This window comes from Bos taurus, chromosome 3, assembly GCF_002263795.3.
Source record: "Bos taurus isolate L1 Dominette 01449 registration number 42190680 breed Hereford chromosome 3, ARS-UCD2.0, whole genome shotgun sequence".
In the NCBI taxonomy this organism is placed as follows: Eukaryota; Metazoa; Chordata; class Mammalia; order Artiodactyla; family Bovidae; genus Bos; species Bos taurus.
This window is the reverse complement of record NC_037330.1, coordinates 82,835,028-82,853,522: the sequence shown is the minus strand read 5'-3', so window position 1 is coordinate 82,853,522 and position 18,495 is coordinate 82,835,028. Positions and strand designations below refer to the sequence as shown.

General features: G+C 38.9%; 1 protein-coding gene across 3 annotated transcripts in view; it reads left to right on the top strand.

Annotated features, from left to right (window-relative positions):
- The first annotated feature begins 1,213 nt into the window (after nucleotides 1-1,213).
- Nucleotides 1,214-18,495, top strand: part of ATG4C (autophagy related 4C cysteine peptidase) — a 96,173-nt gene continuing 78,891 nt past the window's right edge. Inside the window, exon 1 of one of the 3 annotated variants that reach the window (XM_005204512.5) lies at nucleotides 1,214-1,306. The gene's annotated coding sequence lies outside the window, so the exon portion shown is untranslated. 3 annotated transcript variants of the gene reach the window in all.

Genomic DNA, 18,495 nt, shown 5'->3' with positions numbered 1-18,495 from the left:
GTTACATCTTACTATATTCTTTGTGTGATTGGTTATTTGGTTGCCCTACTGCATAACAGAAAATAAATAGTTGTGCAGTTACCTGTTTTTGTGAGAATAATAATAAAAATAATTCAAACCATTAAACACATAAAAAAATGAAAACGTTTCAAATCTAATTTTGAACTTTTCAACTCTGCATTCTGAAAGATTTTCTTTCCCATGTGGTTTCATAGTCCGCTAGTACAGACTGTTAATTTTTCACTTCTAGCTCTTACTGTAATTCCCTACGCAATTCAGAAGCATGTCTCGTAGCCCTTGTTCCAGCAAAATCTTACAGCATTACACTTCGCAATAATTTAGTATTTCTCTCAACACACCTTATGAAAGAGGATAAAAATTTCCATTTCATAAAAAGCCTTCGCAGACTGTTCTGTTTCAATTCTGGAAAATAAATATGGAAAATGAAAGCACACATTCCTTGATATTTTATAAGCATTTACCTATAGTCCCTTCAGAATACTTTCACAAAAAGAAAAGAAATACTTGTATTTTTTACCAAAGTGGAGCTCGGTAGAAAGGTCTACATTAATCTAAAGGATTTAGTCAGTCTTCAGAAACCGCTTTTGGGGTCTGCGGGTGTTTCGGGGAGAGTGAGAAATAAACGGCAGAGTGCATCCTGGATCTTGTAGTTCCCGCGTTCGAGGAGAGGGCGTGGTGTTCACGGCACGCTGGGAGTTGAAGTCTGTTCAACAGGAACGCAAGGCAGGAATGATGTTTTGTCTGTCAGAGACACCGCTTATAGGTGGATACTTTCCCTTGGTTCTGTGCTTGCTATATTGCTGGCTTGGAGCGAAAAAAGGATGGATGAAGTAAATAGATCAGGGGCCTGTCGGTATGGCTATTGCACATTTCAGTTCAGTTCAGTTGCTCAGTCGTGTCCGACTCTTTGCGACCTCTTGGACTGCAGCACGCCAGGCCTCCCTGTCCATCACCAACTCCCTGAGTTTACTCAAACTCATGTCCATTGAGTCGGTGATGCCATCCCACCATCTCATCCTCTGTCGTCCCCTTCTTCTCCCGCCTTCAATCTTTCCCAGCATCAGGGTCTTGCCATTGGTCTGGCTATTGCTGCCGCCAATCAATAGGCTTTAATGCCCCGGAAGTGGCTGACCTACTAGGTTTGAAGGGGGTGGGGTGGGGCGTTTCTCTGACTACGGTGGCCGGGGAGCTCGAGGTGCCTGTGGCTGCGGCGCTGAGGTCGGAGAGTCGGCTTGTATGCGCGCTGCTTTTGGGGCGGCTGCTGCTGGAGCTGGAACATTTCCTGGTTGGTGGCTCCTGCACATCGTTTACACTTCTCCAGTTCTCTTTTTGGTGAGGGAGCGACTTGAGGTTCTTCTGACTCTGCTAGCCTCAGGAGAAGGTTGGGACTTAAGAGTCTCTGGTCCTCTCGAAAGATCGGGTTCCTTGAGGAAGAAGCGGGGTTTGTCTTGCCCTCAGTGGAAACCCTGTGGCCAACCTTTTCGGCTCTCTGAGGGTTTTGGCGTCACCCTCATCTCTCCTTTCTGGTACCATTTTTCTGACTCTTTGCCCTTCCTGGGCTCCAGCGCTAACCCTAAGCCTTCCTGTGGGCAGCTGTTTCCCCTCCTCTAGAGGGTTTTCTTAGGTGTTTCAGGCACGATCTCTTTTCTCCTCAATTCTTGCATCTATTTAGCTCCTTCCCTATTTCTCTCCGATAAAAAAAAAAAAAAAAAGAAGAAGAAGAAGAAAAAAAACCCAAATCAGATCCTCAAGATCTTAATCTTCTCATTCCTCACTCCTTTATCCCTTTTTAGGCCTTTGTTACTGCTTCAGACACTTAATACATTTGCCTGAATATCTTAATGCTTTTCCATCCAGACCTTAACAGTTTACTCACTCTATTTGGTTCCTACTTATCCTCAACCCTTCCACCTCCATCCACATCTCAGGGCTTTTTTAGGTTGGAGGTTCAAATACATCGTTATGATGACTGGTGAATACGAGAGACTGTCAACTATCAGCTAAACGTGACTCTATGGAGTTTATACTTAAGATCTCTTTGGCTTACGTTTTCGGTTTGTTTTGATTATTTTCCCACAAGGGTTACTGCTACCCCATGGTTAGAGGAGAATACCTCCTCCTAGAGCTCCTTGTATCTGAAATACTTAGATGGAATCTTTTTCTCTTTTCCTACTCAAGACATATGTCCCCAGTGGAATTTTTGCGATGATTTTATGTCAATTAATAGCAGATAGACACAATTAATAGTAGATAGACACAATAGCTCTTTCCTCCTTTGTTGTTTATGATTGGTGATTAGATTGTGAGTCATTGAAAGTACCCAGAGGGATTGGAAAAGCTTTGAAAGGAAAAGTTTGTGTATATACCAATTTACAAAGTAATAAAGTGTCTTCCGTGAACAAGGGAGAGTTTCTAATTAGTTCAGTAATCTAATGCTGTGTTGAATTAATAATCTCACTGTAAAATTCTGGGAACTGTTTAAAGTTAAAAAGTAGCCAATATAAGAAATATTATAGGTTTGTAAAAAGAGTTTAAAACCCATTTTAACTGATCCTCTTTTTTTCCCTGTAAAATTGAATGCAAATATATTGAAGAGTTTATTTGTTGTGATTATCACATATTTCTATGTATTTTGATAGAGCTGGTAAAACTGCTTTATATAATTTATTACTCACTAGTGTTTTGTAGACAGAAACTTTTGTACTTCTTGGCTTTCTGGGGACCATGTAACTTCAGTAACTGCAGCTTTCTTTTATTCTCAGTATTTTACTACTCTAATAATAAAGTTATTGTTCTTCTTTAGGAATCAAATATAATCTCTATGTGTCAGTAAAGTATAAATATTAATACTTGTACACTGTCTACTTGGTGGGGTTATTCCTAATTAATCAGAAATGGTTTCAACCATGCTTAAGATTGAGGGTGAATGTACATATAATATTTCAGAATTAATTCACTCATGAATTCTTTATTGAATAAATGATGAGGTTAGACATTGCTCAAACTTAATATTTTTCCTGAGATTTTATTCATTTAATAGGCATTTATTGAATGCTTCTTACTGTTTAACTGTTGTCACACTATCATCAAAACATTTACTGAGAGCATCTTCTTGTCCTCAGCTCTGTACTAGATGCTTTAAAGCATTATTGTATTGAATCATTATAACAACTCAGTGTGCTATTGAGTATTATTTACATTTAGCAGATGAAGAAACTGAAGTTCAAGGAGTTCAAGTCATTTAGTCCAGTTCCTTTTGACTCTTCCCTCTTATTACAGCTGCAAAGATTTGTTCTATACCCTGGAGTATGTTATTGTTGTTCAGTCGCCAAGTCAACTCTGCGACCACATGGCCTGCAACATGCCAGGCTTCCCCATCCTTCACTGTCTCCTGGAGTTCACTCAAACTCATGTCCATCGAGTCGGTGATGCCATCCAACCATCTCATCCTCTGGTGTCCTCTTCTCCTTCTGTCTTCAATCTTTCCCAGCCTCAGGGTCTTTTCCAATGAGTCAGTTTTTTGCTTCAGGTGGCCAAAGTAATGGAGCTTTGGCTGTACTTTGCATTTAAGTTAAATAAGCAGGCTGACAGAATACAGCCTTGACATACTCCTTTCCCAATTTTGTTTCATGTCTGATTCTAACTGTTGCTTCTTGACTGCATACTAGAGAGCATTACTTCAGTAGATACTAAGCAGCTATTATGTACCAGATACCCTTCTAGGTGCTGGGAATATAACTGAACAAAAGAGACAAAAATCCCTTCTCTTAGGGAGCTTACACTCTATCAAAATGTATGACGTGTAAACCTTGCCTTCAGGAAACAGAAAATACAACCAATATGGGGGGCTTCCCTTGTGGCTCAAATGGTAAAGAAAATGCAACCAATATGCATTAGATTTCATCTGTTTTAAAATGTTAAGGTTGAAAGATTAACTAGGGCATATTTCATGAAGATGAAATATGATTTAGAGCTAAAGTATTGAGTAGGAATTTGGTAGATAGAAATTGGGAGGAAAGTAGTTCCAGTTTGAGCCATAAAATGAGCAAAATTCTAGAAAGAGATTAGTGGAAAGTATAGATAGCTAGACTGGTATCTTCAGTTCTTTGCATATAGGTGCACAGCGTTGACTGAATTTGAAGCAAATATTTAAATGAATGAAGCTAGGGCAAGAACTCAGCAGGCAACGTGGAATTAGATAAGTGTCATGTCATTATTCTGGGATTTAAGGAAAGGAATTGATTTGATAGCTGTTGGTGAAAGAACCAGTAGGCCCTGTTAATTATTGAATACTGGCAGTAGCACAGTAGCCAATGGAAAAGGGAGGTTAGCCTACCAGGTTTGGACTGAGTGAGCCAGATTTACCTGTTTCATCAAATCATGAGGTTTTTTTCCCCCTTGTTTATTTTATTCCAAGATGTGCCATTATTTTATGAACTGCTATGAAAGAAAAAAATTGCCAACTAAGCATACAGAAATTGTTGACTATAAGATGTATTCCGTTTCGGAGTTAAAGATGTAAAAATAAAAAAAATGAAATCACAATGTGTGATCTAGAAATGATGAAATAAGGTACTCCTTATAATTTTTCATGAACCTTATAACTACTTAATTTTTTTGACTATTTATAAATAAGTTTGTAATCTTTGACATGCATTCAATCATTTAGCATTTATATATTTATTTACTAGGCAGTTTTCTAGGCCACGGTGATATGGTGATGAGTAAATAGCGTCTCTACCACACAAAATGTATGAGGGAAGGCAGACACAAATATTCCATCAAAAAAGGTAAAGGTGCAATTGTTTGTTAAGTTTTGTGAAAAAAGACTAGATGTTATACAGAAGAAAAACTGTTTTCAGAGAAGATAGTGTAGATGACAAGAGGCCATATAAGAGACGATAATACCTTAGACAAAGTGATGGTGAAGGTAAATAAAACTGGAGGGATTTTAGAGATGTTTAGGTGTGGAATTTGGTGATTAATTGGGTATGAGAAATGAGGGAGAGAAAGGTGCCGTTGGCCACCACTAGATTTTTTGGCTTGTGTAACTAGATGGATTGTGGTACAATTCATGAAACAGAAAACAGTGTAAGATGACTGGGTTTGGGGGGGACATGCTTTGTTTTCACTGTGGCATCAGTGTTCAAGGTTAATGTCTTAATTATTCTTTTTTTCCTTTAATGTCATTGTTTAAGTATATTTGAGGAATAGTGTACCTGAAATAAGTTTTTTCAGTATTATTTTTCTTGAGTGGGCAGGGAGGAAGTTCTAGATGAAGGCCTTTGGAAAAATATTGGAATTTGTTTTGAATTTTTATGTAACATATTCAACCATATATATGAATAGATAACTGAGTAATAAAGCTATATATCATCTTTATTTTCACTTGGGATTTGGCAATAAATTGAGCATCTGGTTAAATTCTAACTTCAGTTGGTGTATATATAAACATAATTGTGTTTTAGGGAATGCTTTTGGTTTTTTCTGAAATGACTCCTTTATGTAATTTTTGGTAGATATTCGATCAATACAGTTGGTTATTTAAAAGTTATATCTCATAGTAAAAAGCTGTAGAGAGTACAGAGCAAAAAGCTTGGGCTTGGAGTCAGGTTGCCTGGATTCAAGGTGTGTTTTGCTATTTTGTAGCAGTATAATCTTGCAGCATTTAGCCTTTGTTAGTTTTTAAATCTATAAAATGAGTATAACAGTAATACCTGGCTTAAAGAGTTGTTGTGAAGATTAAATGAGGTGGGATGTGTGCATAGGTTAACAAAATTCCCAGTACAGAGTTTGTTTTATTATTGTTATGATTATCATTATAGTGATGTTGTGTCTGAGATCATCTGGATTTCTGTACAACATTTTAATTTTAGAGTTCCTTTTAACTTATAGATCTCAATTGGGTAAAAAATTTTGTTTGGTAGTCATATTTGGATTTGGGGAAAATATAAGAAAACTTTTGTTTATTTACAATTACTCATCCTAAATGAGTTAGCACATGTCATCTTTCCCAGAATTCTCACCAGAATCTGCCTGCCAATGCAGGAGACTCAGATTTGATCCCTGAGTTGGGAAGATCCCCTGGAGAAGGAAGTGGCAACCCACTCCAGTATTCTTGCCTGAAGAATCCCATGGACAGAGGAGCCTGGTGGGCTATGGTCCATGGGGTTGCAAAAGAGTTGGACATGACTTAGTGACTAAATAAGCTACAGCTTATTTATAAAATAAGACAGCAACAGCTACAATTGGAAATTAATGATGGATTGGCTTGTAATTACTTATTATTTGTTAAAATTATTACTTTTATTTTTAGTCCAACCTTTCTGGACTTTTATTGGCTTTTAGGTCTTATGGATAGGGTGAAGAAGTAGTTAAATGCTATAAAATCTGATCAGCTGCTCAACGTCAGTTTAATTTCCATCCTTCTTTTTTCTCCCAACTTACTTTCTTTTGAAAGTTATAAACCTATAAAAAAAGTCGAAAGAGTAATACAATACCTATATATCCTTCACCTAGATTCACTTGTTGTTAGCATTATGGCTCGTTTGCTTTTTCTCTAGCATGTGTGCACGCACACACACACATACATGCACTTAGTCACTTTAGTCATATCCAACTCTTTGTCACCCCATGGGCTATAGTCCACCAGGCTCCTCTGTCCATGGGTTTCTCCAGGTAAGAATACTGGAGTGGGTTGCCATTTCTTCCTCCAGGGGATCTTCTCAACCCAGGGATGGAACTCACATCTTTTACGTCTGCCAGCATTGGCAGGTGAATTCTTTATCACTAGTGCCGCCTGGAAGCACACACATAAATGCACACTTTTTTTTTCTTGTTGAACCATTTGGAAGTAAAGTAGAAACATCATGACACTGTCTTCCTAAATATTTTGTCATGCATCTCCTAAGATCTAGGACATCCTCTTAACATAACTATAATGCTATTAGCATACCCAAATAATTTAATTTTTATTTGATAATATTACCTAATGTACAGGCCATATGAAAAAAATTCAAATTTACCCAAATGTTCCAGTAATTTCCCTTATAACTTTTCAGGAAAAAAATATTAAATTTAAGAGGACATTATAAATTATACCTAGTTGTCACATCTCTCTGTTTCCTTTTATCTAGAACAATCCTCATCTTTTTCCTCCTGTCTTCCTTCCTTTTTTTTTTTTTGGTCTTTCAAGACTTTGACAGTTTTGAGAAGTCCAGGCCAGTTGTATGTAGAATGTCTCACAAAATGAATTGGATTGTTTCCTCACAGTTTCAGGCTATGTGTTTTTTCCCCCTAAGATTGTTATTATATGATAGTTATTGTAAACTTTTCGTTTGATTACATCGAGTAATATGATGATAATTTGTAAGTTATTGGTGATGTTAAGGTTGACCACTTAGGTTAGACAGATTCCTACATTCTAAAGATATCTTTTCTGTTTTGTATTTAATAATTAATATCTGGACGTGTTACTTTATCATTGGATATTCTGTTTTCTATTAATTTTTTTCTATAACAGTGGTTTTAGTAACCATAGATGATCCTTTTCTGAATCAACCATGGCACTGGTGGTTTGCAAATAATGGTTTTCCAGTTCTCTCATTCTATCTACATATGTTGGTTGACTATCTCTCGAAAGAAGATATATTCCTTCTCCTTTTCTTTTTAGTTTCACTGTGTACCCAACAATTCCTTTTTAAAAAATTTATCCAGTGTGATGATCTGTTACCAGTATTCTTTTAAACAATAATGACATTACTTAGTTTATTTATGGCTGTGTTGGGACTTCACTGCTGCACAGGCTTTTCTGGAGTTTGCCAAGTGGGCTTCTCATTGCAGTGGCTTCTCTTGTTGTGGAACATGGCCCTAGGGTGCACAGGTTTCAGTAGTTGTAGCACGTGGGCTCAGTAATTGCAGCTCCTGGGCTCTAGAGTACAGGCTCAGTAGTTGGGTGCACAGGCCTAGTTACTCGCAGCATGTTGAATCTTCCTGGATCAGGGACTGAACCCATGTCTCCTGCATTGACAGGTGGTTTCTTACCACTGAGCCACCACGGAAGCCCGTGTTAGCATTATTCTCTTTTGATGATTGAGTTATCTCAAATTTGATTAGTCCCTTCAAAGTAGTTCCTATGACCTTTGTATATGTCCATATTGGTATTTGGGCACCTTCTTCCTTTTTTGTACAATAAATGTTGCAGGCTTACCTTATCTATTCTCTGCTTGAGGCTTGGAATCAGCACTTTGACCACCCTTTTTTACCGCCAGCACCCTTGTTCATTTTAGTGGAAAATGGTACTTAGAAACCAAAATTGGGCATTGAAAAAACTCATTACTACTGGAGTATCGTTGCTTTCGGGCCCTTTAAATGGACACACACACACACACGTTTTAAAAGAAATCATGATTTTATAGGATACCTTCAAGTTCAAAACCACAGAGTTCAACTTTACCTTCCCTCAGTTTATATTTGTGTCTCCCTTTTCCTACAGGGAGAATTCTGATTCTCAGCCATATTAATATATTTACTCATTTATATTTACTCTGTCTTACACACATATATGCCTGGAGGAGGGCATGGCAACCCTCTCCAGTATTCTTGCCCTGGAGAATTCCATTGACAGAGGACTCAGGCAGGCTATAGTCCATGGGGTCGCAAAGTCAGACATGACTGAGAGACTAAGCACGCACGCACGAGTACACACACACACACACACACACACACCACACACACACACACACACACACACACACACACACACACACTCTAGTTTTGGAATTACTATACTGATACTCCCTCCTACAACAGATTTACCAAGTAAAGATTTCTTTGCCAGTTTATGTCCTTGGAATATATCCCTCTAAAGATGTATAGTCAAAGTAGATGTTCAGAGTTATTTGAATTATTTTTTCTGTGATTATATTATCAATTTAAAATATAGTTAAGTTCCTACTAAACTACTTTTTAATAGATTTCCTGTAAAATTGGTTATCTGTAAAACTACTAAAGTAGACATAATAATTTAAAATGATATCATAATATATAGTAATAGGAAACTCTAGAATAGAGAATATGCAGTTTTTATCTTTATAAGGCTTTAAACTCATACTTTATTTTCAAACTGGTGTTATTTTTTTATTATTTAAAATTAAAAATGTTGAGAAAAATGACATCAAACAATCCCAGTTGTAAGCCAGAACAATTGTGTTTGTGAACATTTTAAACAATGCTCTTCTTTTGACTGATAATACAATTCAAGCATTAATCTTTAACAATAGATATAATTGTTCAGGGTGCTTTAACTCACTCCTAAAAACTATGGCTAGTGTTTTCCTGTATTTACACCCAGAATAGAAAGATATTATATAAGTCCTTGTTCTTCATATTTAAAGAATGCCTTTTCATGTGTGAATATTCTCACTGGAAAGGGAAAAAATATTTGTCTTAATAATTGAGCATTTTATATTTCTAATGTGAGACATAATAGCCATATTCAGTCTTGCATTCTGATTAGTTATAAACATCTTGCTGATTAAAATGCCGGGTTAATGGGGACAGGAACTGGGTTTTGTGCTTATTGTATTTCCTATACCCTAGAAGTGAGCACTGCAATACTGGATGAATGAATAAATATGATGCTTTGTGTTTATATGATATGTAATTTCTAGTTTGAATAATATGGTTGCACCTTTTCCTTGACAAAAGTATCTAATGGAATGGGACTTAGAGGAGATCTTATCCAAATTTGTTTGTTACAAATCTCAAAATCACTGTGTCTCACACTGAATCCCCCATCTTTCTTTAGCTTTTTATCCCCGAGTTCCCCTTTTCTGTTAATAGTATCATTACCCTCTTAGACATCAGACCTGAAATCTTAGTCACTTTAGTCTCTCTCCTGTATGTGGGCATATAAATATTCATATACGATGTTGCTCATTCTGCCATCTCAGTTTCTTGCTTGTATCTCCTTATTCCTTATCCCCTTACCAGCACCCTGATTGAGGCACTCGTTACCACTCATATAACAATCCTCTGACTAACTGAAGGAATTAAAAATATTGAAAGTGAAAAGAGATGATGGGGTGGGGTGAGGAACAAGAAGTATGTCTTTTTTTTCTCTAAGATTTATTTTTGGCTGCACTGGGTGTTCATTGCTGCTCAAGGGCTTTCTCTAGCTGTGGAGAGCTGGGGCTGCTCTCTAGCTGTGTTTCACCGGCCTCTCATTTGGTGGCTTGTCTCGTTGCGCAGCAGAGGATCTAGGTGCCCAGGTTTCAGTAGCTGTGGCATGCGGGCTCTAGAACGCATGCTCAGCAGTTGTGGTGCAGGGCTTAGTTGCCTCCCAGCATGTGGGATCTCCCCAGAGCAGGGCTCAAACCCATGTCCTCTGCATTGGCAGGCTGATTCTTAACCACTCGACCATGAGGGGAGCCCAGGAAGTTTGTCTTAAACTTTCTGATGGGCTGTCAAATGGAAGAGGGATTGATTTCAGAAAACACAACTAGGAACTGTTCATGGAAATTATCAGGACAGAGACTTTTGGTTTTATATGTCATTCAAACAAGTGTAGGTGTTTAGAATTGTTAGTGGAAATTATCAGGACAGAGACTTTTGGTTTTATATGTCATTCAAACAAGTGTAGGTGTTTAGAATTGTTGTTGTTCAGTCACTAAGTTGTCTCGACTCCTTGTGACTCCATGAACTCAGCACGCCAGGCTTCCCTGTCCTTCATTATCTTCTGGAGTTGACTAAACTCATGTCCATTGAGTCAGTAATGCCATCCAACCATCTCATCCTCTGTTGTCCCTTCTCCTCCTGTTCTCAATCATTCCCAGCATCAGGATTTTTTCCAGTGAATTGGCTCTTGGCTTCAGGTGGCCAAAGTATTGGAGCATCAGCTTGAGTATCAGCCATTCCAGTGAATGTTCAGGATTGATTTCCTTTAGGATTGATTTGTTTAATCTCCTTGCTGTCCAAGGAACTCATTATGTTAGTAGAGAATAGAGAATAGTTTAAAATATTATCAAACTTTTAAACTTACAGCTGTATATTCAGCTCAGTACAAAGCTCATTATATACTGAGTCCCCTGTCTTAGGAGTGTTCACTCAGAGACTGGTTGAATGCACTTGGCAAGGTTGTTCTAAAGGAAATTGTGCTGCTGTATGAGTGGATGAACCTGATTAGTGATTAATAAGTCCAAACCAGAGAGCAGATCGGATTCCTGGGAGAAGAGTGATTATTTTTTTTAACTTACACATTTTCTTTCACTGCTGCTGCTGCTGCTGCTAAGTCGCTTCAGTCGTGTCCGACTCTGTGCGACCCCAGAGACGGCAGCCCACCAGGCTCCCCCGTCCCTGGGATTCTCCAGGCAAGAACACTGGAGTGGCTTGCCATTTCCTTCTCCAATGCATGAAAGTGAAAAGTGAAAGTGAAGTCGCTCTTTTGTGTCCGACTCTTAGCGACCCCATGGACTGCAGCCTACCAGGCTCCTCCGTCCATGGGATTTTCCAGGCAAAAGTACTGGATTGGGGGGTGCCATTGCCTTCTCCGACTGCTCCCACCCAAAAAGTGGAAGATAGAATTAGGAGAAGCTACTGGTAGATTGGAGTAGCTTTCTCAACTCACATCCATTGAGTCGGTGATGCCATCCAACCATTTCATCCTCTGTCATCCTCTTCTCCTCCTGCCTTCAATCCTCCCCAGCATCAGGTTCTTTTCTAAGGAGTTGGCTCTCCTGTATTCCAGGAAGATTCTTTACTGACTGAGCTGTGAGGGAAGCCCCTGTGCTTCACTGTCTCCCAAGAGTTTGCTTAAATTCATGGCCATCAAGTCAGTGATGCTACCTAACCATCTGATCCTCTGCCACCCCCTTCTCCTTTTGCCTTCAGTCTTTTCTAGCATCAGGGTCTTTTCCAATAAGTTGGTGCTTTGCATCAGGTGGTCAAAGTATTGGAGTTTCAGCTTCAGCATCAGTCCTTCCAATGAATATTCAGGATTAATTTCCTTTAGGATTGGTTTGATCTCCTTGCAGTTCAAGGGACTCTCAAGAGTCTTCTCTAACACCACAGTTAGAAAGCATCAATTCTTCAGCCCTCAACCTTCTTTATTGTCCAGCTCTCACATCCATACGTGATTACCAGGGAAACCGTAGCTTTGACTAGACGGACTTTTGTTGGCAAAGTAATGTCTCTGCTTTTGAATATGCTGTTCAGGTTTGTCATGGCATTTCTTCCAATGAGCAAGCGTCTTTTAATTTCATGGTTGCAGTCATCATCTGTAGTGATTTTGGAGCCCAAGAAAATAAAGTCTGTCACTGTTTCCACTTTATCCCTATCTATTTGCCATGAAGTGATGGGATGGGATGCCATGATCTTATTTTTTTGAATGTTGGGTTTTAAGTCAGCTTTTTCATTCTCTTTCAATTTCATCAAGAGGCTCTTTAGTTCCTCTTCACTTTCTGTCATAAAGGTGGTGTCATCTGCATATCTGAGGTTATTGATATTTCTCTTGGCAGTCTTGATTCCAGCTTGTGCTTCCATCCAGCCTGGCATTTCACATAATGTACTCTGCATGTAATTTAAGTAAGCAGCATGACAATATACAGCATTGACATGCTCCTTTCCTAATTTTGAACCAGTCTGTTCCACGTCTGGTTCCAACTGTTGCCTCTTGAGTTGCATACAGGTTTCTTAGGAGGTAAGATGGTCTGGTATTCACATCTCTTGAAGAGTTTTCCACAGTTTGTTGTGATCTACACAGTCTTTAGCGAAGTCAATGATGTAGAAGTAGATGTTTTTCTGGAATTCTCTTGCTTTTTCTCTCACCCACTGGATGTTGGCAATTTGATCTCTGGCTCCTCTGCCTTTTCTAAATCCAGCTTATACATCTGGAAGTTCTCGGTTCATATATTGTTGAAGCTTAGCTTGGAGGATTTTGAGCATTACTTGGTGACTCATGTGAAATGAGTGCAATTGTGCACTAGTTTGAACATTCTTTGGCATTGCCCTTCTTTGGGATGGGCTTCCCTTGTGGCTCAGCTGGTAAATAATTGCCTGTAATATAGGAGACCTGGGTTTGATCCCTGGGTTGGGAAGATCCCCAACCTGGGGAGAAGTTGGGGATCCCCAACTTTGGGAGAAGGTAAAGGCTACTCACTCCAGTATTCTGGCTTCGAAAATTGTATAGTCCATGGGGTCACAAAGAGTTGGACACAACTGAGTGACTTGCACTTTTACTTTCTTTGGGATTGGAATGGAAATGGACCTTTTGCTGTCCTGTGGCCACTGCTGAGTTTTCCAAATTTGCTAGTGTATTGAGTGTAGCACTTTCACAGCATCATCTTTTAGGATCTGAAATAGCTCAACTGGAATTCCATCACCTCCCCTAGCTTTTGTTCGTAGTGATGCTTCCTAAGGCCCACTTGACTTTGCATTCTAGGATGTCTTGCTCTAGGTGAGTGATCACACCATCCTGGTTATCTGGGTCATGAAGATCTTTTTTATACAGTTCTTCTGTGTATTCTTGCCACTTCTTAATATCTTCTGCTTCTGTTAGGTCCCTACCATTTCTGTCCTTTATTGTACCCATCTTTGCATGAAATATTCCCTTGGTATCTCTAGTTGCCTTAAAGAGATCTCTAGTCTTTCCCATTCTATTGTTTTCCTCTATTTCTCTGCATTGATCACTTAGGAAGGCTTTCTTATCTCTCCTTGCTATTCTTTGTAACTCTGCATTCAGATGTATATAACTTTCCTTTTTTTCCCTTGCCTTTTGCTTCTCTTCTTTTCTCAGCTATTTGTGAGGCCTCCTCAGACAACCATTTTGCCTTTTTGCATTTCTTTTTCTTGAGGATAGTTTTGATCACCACCTCCTGTACAATATTACGAACCTCCGTCCATAGTTCTTCAGGCACTCTATCAGATCTAATCCCTTAAATCTATTTGTCACTTCCACTGTTTAATTGTAGGAGATTTGAGTCTCACCTGAATGGCCTAGTGGTTTTCCCTACTTTCTAGAATTTAAGTCTGAATTTTGCAATACAACTCATATGTGAGGGTAAATGTCTATTTAGTACCAAGTTTTTTTTTTCATTTCAAATTTAAGAGAACACATAAATAGTACATTTTATTTATATCATCATTACACAGTAGCTGTGCATTGATTTAGTGTCTTTAAATGGAGGATGCAATCCTGAAGAATTCTAAGAATGTTTGCAAGATGTATACTTGAGGGAAAACTACCAAATCAGCTTCTGGATATGCATGCGTGCTCAGTCACTAAGTCTCTTTGCAGGCCCATGGACTGTTGCCCATCAGGCTCCTCTGTCCATGGAATTTTCCAAGCAAGAATACTGGAGTGGGTTGCCACTTCCTCCTCCAGAGGATCTCCCCAACCCAGGGATCAAACCCACGTCTAATGTGTCTCCTAGGTTGGCAGGCGGATTGTTTACCACTGAGCCACCCGGGAAGCCGCTGAATATACATATCCTGCCCTTACTATGTTTCTTGTTCCTTTTCTCAATCTTTTTATCTCGTATTGCCATTTACATTGCTTAACCCTTAGCTCCGAAAGAGGACAATCCAAGTAAATATTGCTTGTACTCTCCCTTTCTTCATATTTGCTACTTAAAACCTTTCTAGGTTTAAAAGCTGAACATTTTTAGGCTGGTTTTAGTTCCGTGCATGAAGATAGAAGACTGGCAAGTATAGGAAAAGAGGGAGTAGAAGTGAGTGTAACAGTTGATGTTTCTGTAAACAAAGAACTGAGATGGAGATAAGAAATAACAACAGAGATGCAGGCCAACATATTGAGAGACATTCAAGGTCAAACAAGGGATTGATATTTGTTACTAAAAAAGGAAGCAGGTAGAAAAGGTTGCTGCTGCTGCTGCTGCTGCTAAGTTGCTTCGGTCGTGTCCGACTCTGTGTGACCCCATAGACAGAAGCCCACCAGGCTCCTCTGTCCCTGGGATTCCCCAGGCAAGAACACTGGAGTGGGTTTCCATTTCCTTCTCCAATGCATGAAAGTGAAAAGTGAAAGTGAAGTCGCTCAGTTGTGTCCGACTCTTCGAGACTCCATGGACTGCAGCCCACCAGGCTCCGCCGTCCCTGGGATTCTCCAGGCAAGAACACTGGAGTGGGTTGCCATTTCCTTCTCCAGTGCATGAAAGTGAAAGGGAAAGGGAAGTCGCTCAGTCGTGTCTGACTCTTAGCGATCCCATGGATTGCGGACCACCAGGCTCCTCTGTCCATGGGACTCTCCAGGCAAGAGTACTGGAGTGGGGTGCCATTGCCTTCTCCTTGACTTACATACATGATGAAAAAATGACTATCAATAAGTGAAGTGAACATCCATCATCTTGTATATACAAAACTAAAGAAATAGAACATTTTTTTTCTTGTGGTGGGAATTCTTATGATTTACTCTCTTAACAGCTGTCATATATAACACACAGCAGGGTTAATTATATTTATCATGTTGTTAATTCCATTCCTAGTACTTATTTATCTTATAACTGGAAGTTTGTACCTTTTAACGGCCTTCATCCAATTCCTTCCTTCCATTTGAGACTTCTTCTAACGCACAGGGTGCAGGTTCAATCCCCAGTTGGGGAGGCAAGTTCCCATAGGTCTCGTATCTGCCCCCCTCCAAAAAAAAAAAAATCCAAAACATAAAACAGAAGCAGTATTAACAACACAATTCAGTAAGGACTTAAAAATGGTCCACATCAAAAAAATCTTAAAGAAATATATATATTTCGGTAGACTGAATGGCTGTGAGCATTAATTTATTCTTTTTCCCCTTTCCAGGTCTCATCCCCCTTTGTTTAAGGAAAAACAAAAATTATCAATTAACAAGGAATATCCTCCAAGTCATTTTATTTAGCCAAAGCTGCTCTAGGAAACTAGATTGAGGAAGTTAAGTTTTGCAAATGACTAAACAGCTGAATCTGATGTCTTTAGGAACCACAAGAATAATGCTGTTTATCTTAAAAAGGAAAAAGCACTTCATCTTAGTATTTTTATCTTTCTTATAGGCTGTTTAGCAATTTTGCAACAGAGTGTCTTCTCTGTAGATTTCTTAATTGAGCAGTTTCAGTTTTGTTAAGAGTTGAACATAGCCTGGACACATTTATAATTTGTGTATAGCCTGAACACATTTATAATTTGTGTATTAAGTTTTTCATTTGAGCAACTTATTTTTCAATAAATAATCTTGTTATTTTAAAAGAAGCTCAATGTAAATAATAAGAGAAGTACAAAAAAGGAAGAAATAACATTGCATAATATCAACATTTTTAAAATTAGTCTCACTGTTAATCATATCTTGTTATATAGAGCTTGTCCTAATGTTTAAAAAATGACCTCACATCTCTTAGAGTTTCCGCTTTTAACATTATGGACTTCTAGACATTTTTTTTTTTTTTTTTTTCGGAGAAGGCAATGGCAACCCACTCCAGTGCTCTTGCCTGGAAACTCCCATGTATGGAGGAGCCTGGTAGGCTGCAGTCCATGGGGTCGTGAAGAGTCAGACACGACTGAGCGACTTCACTTTCACTTTTCACTTTCATGCATTGGAGAAGGAAATGGCAACCCACTCCAGCGTTCTTGCCTGGAGAATCCCAGGGACGGAGGAGCCTGGTGGGCTACCGTCTGTGGGGTCACACAGAGTCGGACACAACTGAAGTGACTTAGCAGCAGCAGCAGACATTTTTTTATGCGTGTGTATTTGTGTGTGTGTAAATGTATGTACATACATAATACATGTGTAGGTAGATGTCTAAATTGTATTTATCTGGTTCTTTTTTTTCTTTCACTGCATGCCCTGGCGATATTTTAAAAAATTAATTAATAAACAATTTTTAGAGCAATTTTAGGTTTACAGCAAAACTGAACAGAACGTATACAGAGTTTCTATATACCTCCTCCCCACAACACACATGACTTCCCCACTTAAAAATCCTGCATCAAAGTGGTATATTTGGAACAATTGAAGAATCTTTGACATGTAATTATCACCTAGAGACCATAGTTTACATTAGGGTTCACTTTTAGTGTTGTATATTCTGTGTTTGAAGAAGTGTATAATGATGTGTATAGACAATTACAGTATCATATAAAATAGTTTTTCTGCCCTAAAAATCCTCTATGTTCTGCCTACTCATTCTCTCCCTCTAACCCCCCAGCCCCTGGCAACCACTTCTTACTGTTTCCACAATTTTGCCTTTTCCAGAACACTATCTGGTTAGAATCATGTGGTATTTAGCTTTTTCAGATTGTCTTCTTTTACTTTACATTTAGTTTTCCTTGATATCAGTTAATGGCTTGATAGCTCATTTCTTTGTAGTTCTGAATAATACTCCATTGTCTGTTTGTACTCTGGTTTATTTATCCATTCACTTACTGAAGGATATCTTGGTTGTCTCCAAGTTTTGGCAGTTATAAATAAAGCTGCTATAATATCTGTGGGCAAGATTTTGTGTGAGAATAAGTTTTTGTTTCATTTGGGTGTATACCAAGGAGCACAATTACTGGATCTTATGAGTATGTTTGGTTTTGTAAAAAAAAAAAAAAAAACAACTACCAAACCATCTTCCAAATTAGCTGCATTCCCACCAGCAGTAAATGAGAGTACCTGTCCTTACCAGCATTTAGTGTTGTCAGTGTTTTGGATTTTGGTAATTCACATCACTGCAGATGGTGACTGCAGCAATGAAATTAAAAGACACCTACTCCTTGGAAGGAAAGTTATGACCAACCTAGATAGCATATTGAAAAGCAGAGACATTACTTTGCCAACAAAGGTCTGTCTAGTCAAGGCTATGGTTTTTCCTGTGGTCATGTATGGATGTGAGAGTTGGACTATGAAGAAAGCTGAGCGCCGAAGAATTGATGCTTTTGAAGTGTGGTGTTGGAGAAGACTCTTGAGAGTCCCTTGGACTGCAAGGAGATCCAACCAGTCCATTCTGAAGGAGATCAGGCTTGGGTGTTCATTGGAAGGACTGACGCTAAAGCTGAAACTCCAGTACTTTGGCCACCTCATGCGAAGAGTTGACTCATTGGAAAAGACTCTGATACTGGGAGGGATTGGGGGCAGGAGGAGAAGGGGACGACAGAGGATGAGATGGCTGGATGGCATCACTGACTCAATGGACGTGAGTCTGAGAGAACTCTGGGAGTTGGTGATGGACAGGGAGGCCTGGCGTGCCGAGATTCATGGGGTCACAAAGAGTTGGACATGACTGAGCGACTGAACTGAACTGAACTGAATAACATACAAAATTATATTTGTCATGTTGTTCATTACATCTCTAGTACTTTTAAATGGAAGTTTATATCTTTTGACTGTCTTCATCTAATTTCTTCTCTCCTCACCCCTTGCCTCTGGTAAGCACAAATCTGATCTCTTTTCTTCGAGTTTGTTTTTGACATGTAATTGACTGACAACTTTTGTTCCTGTTTTACAACACAGTA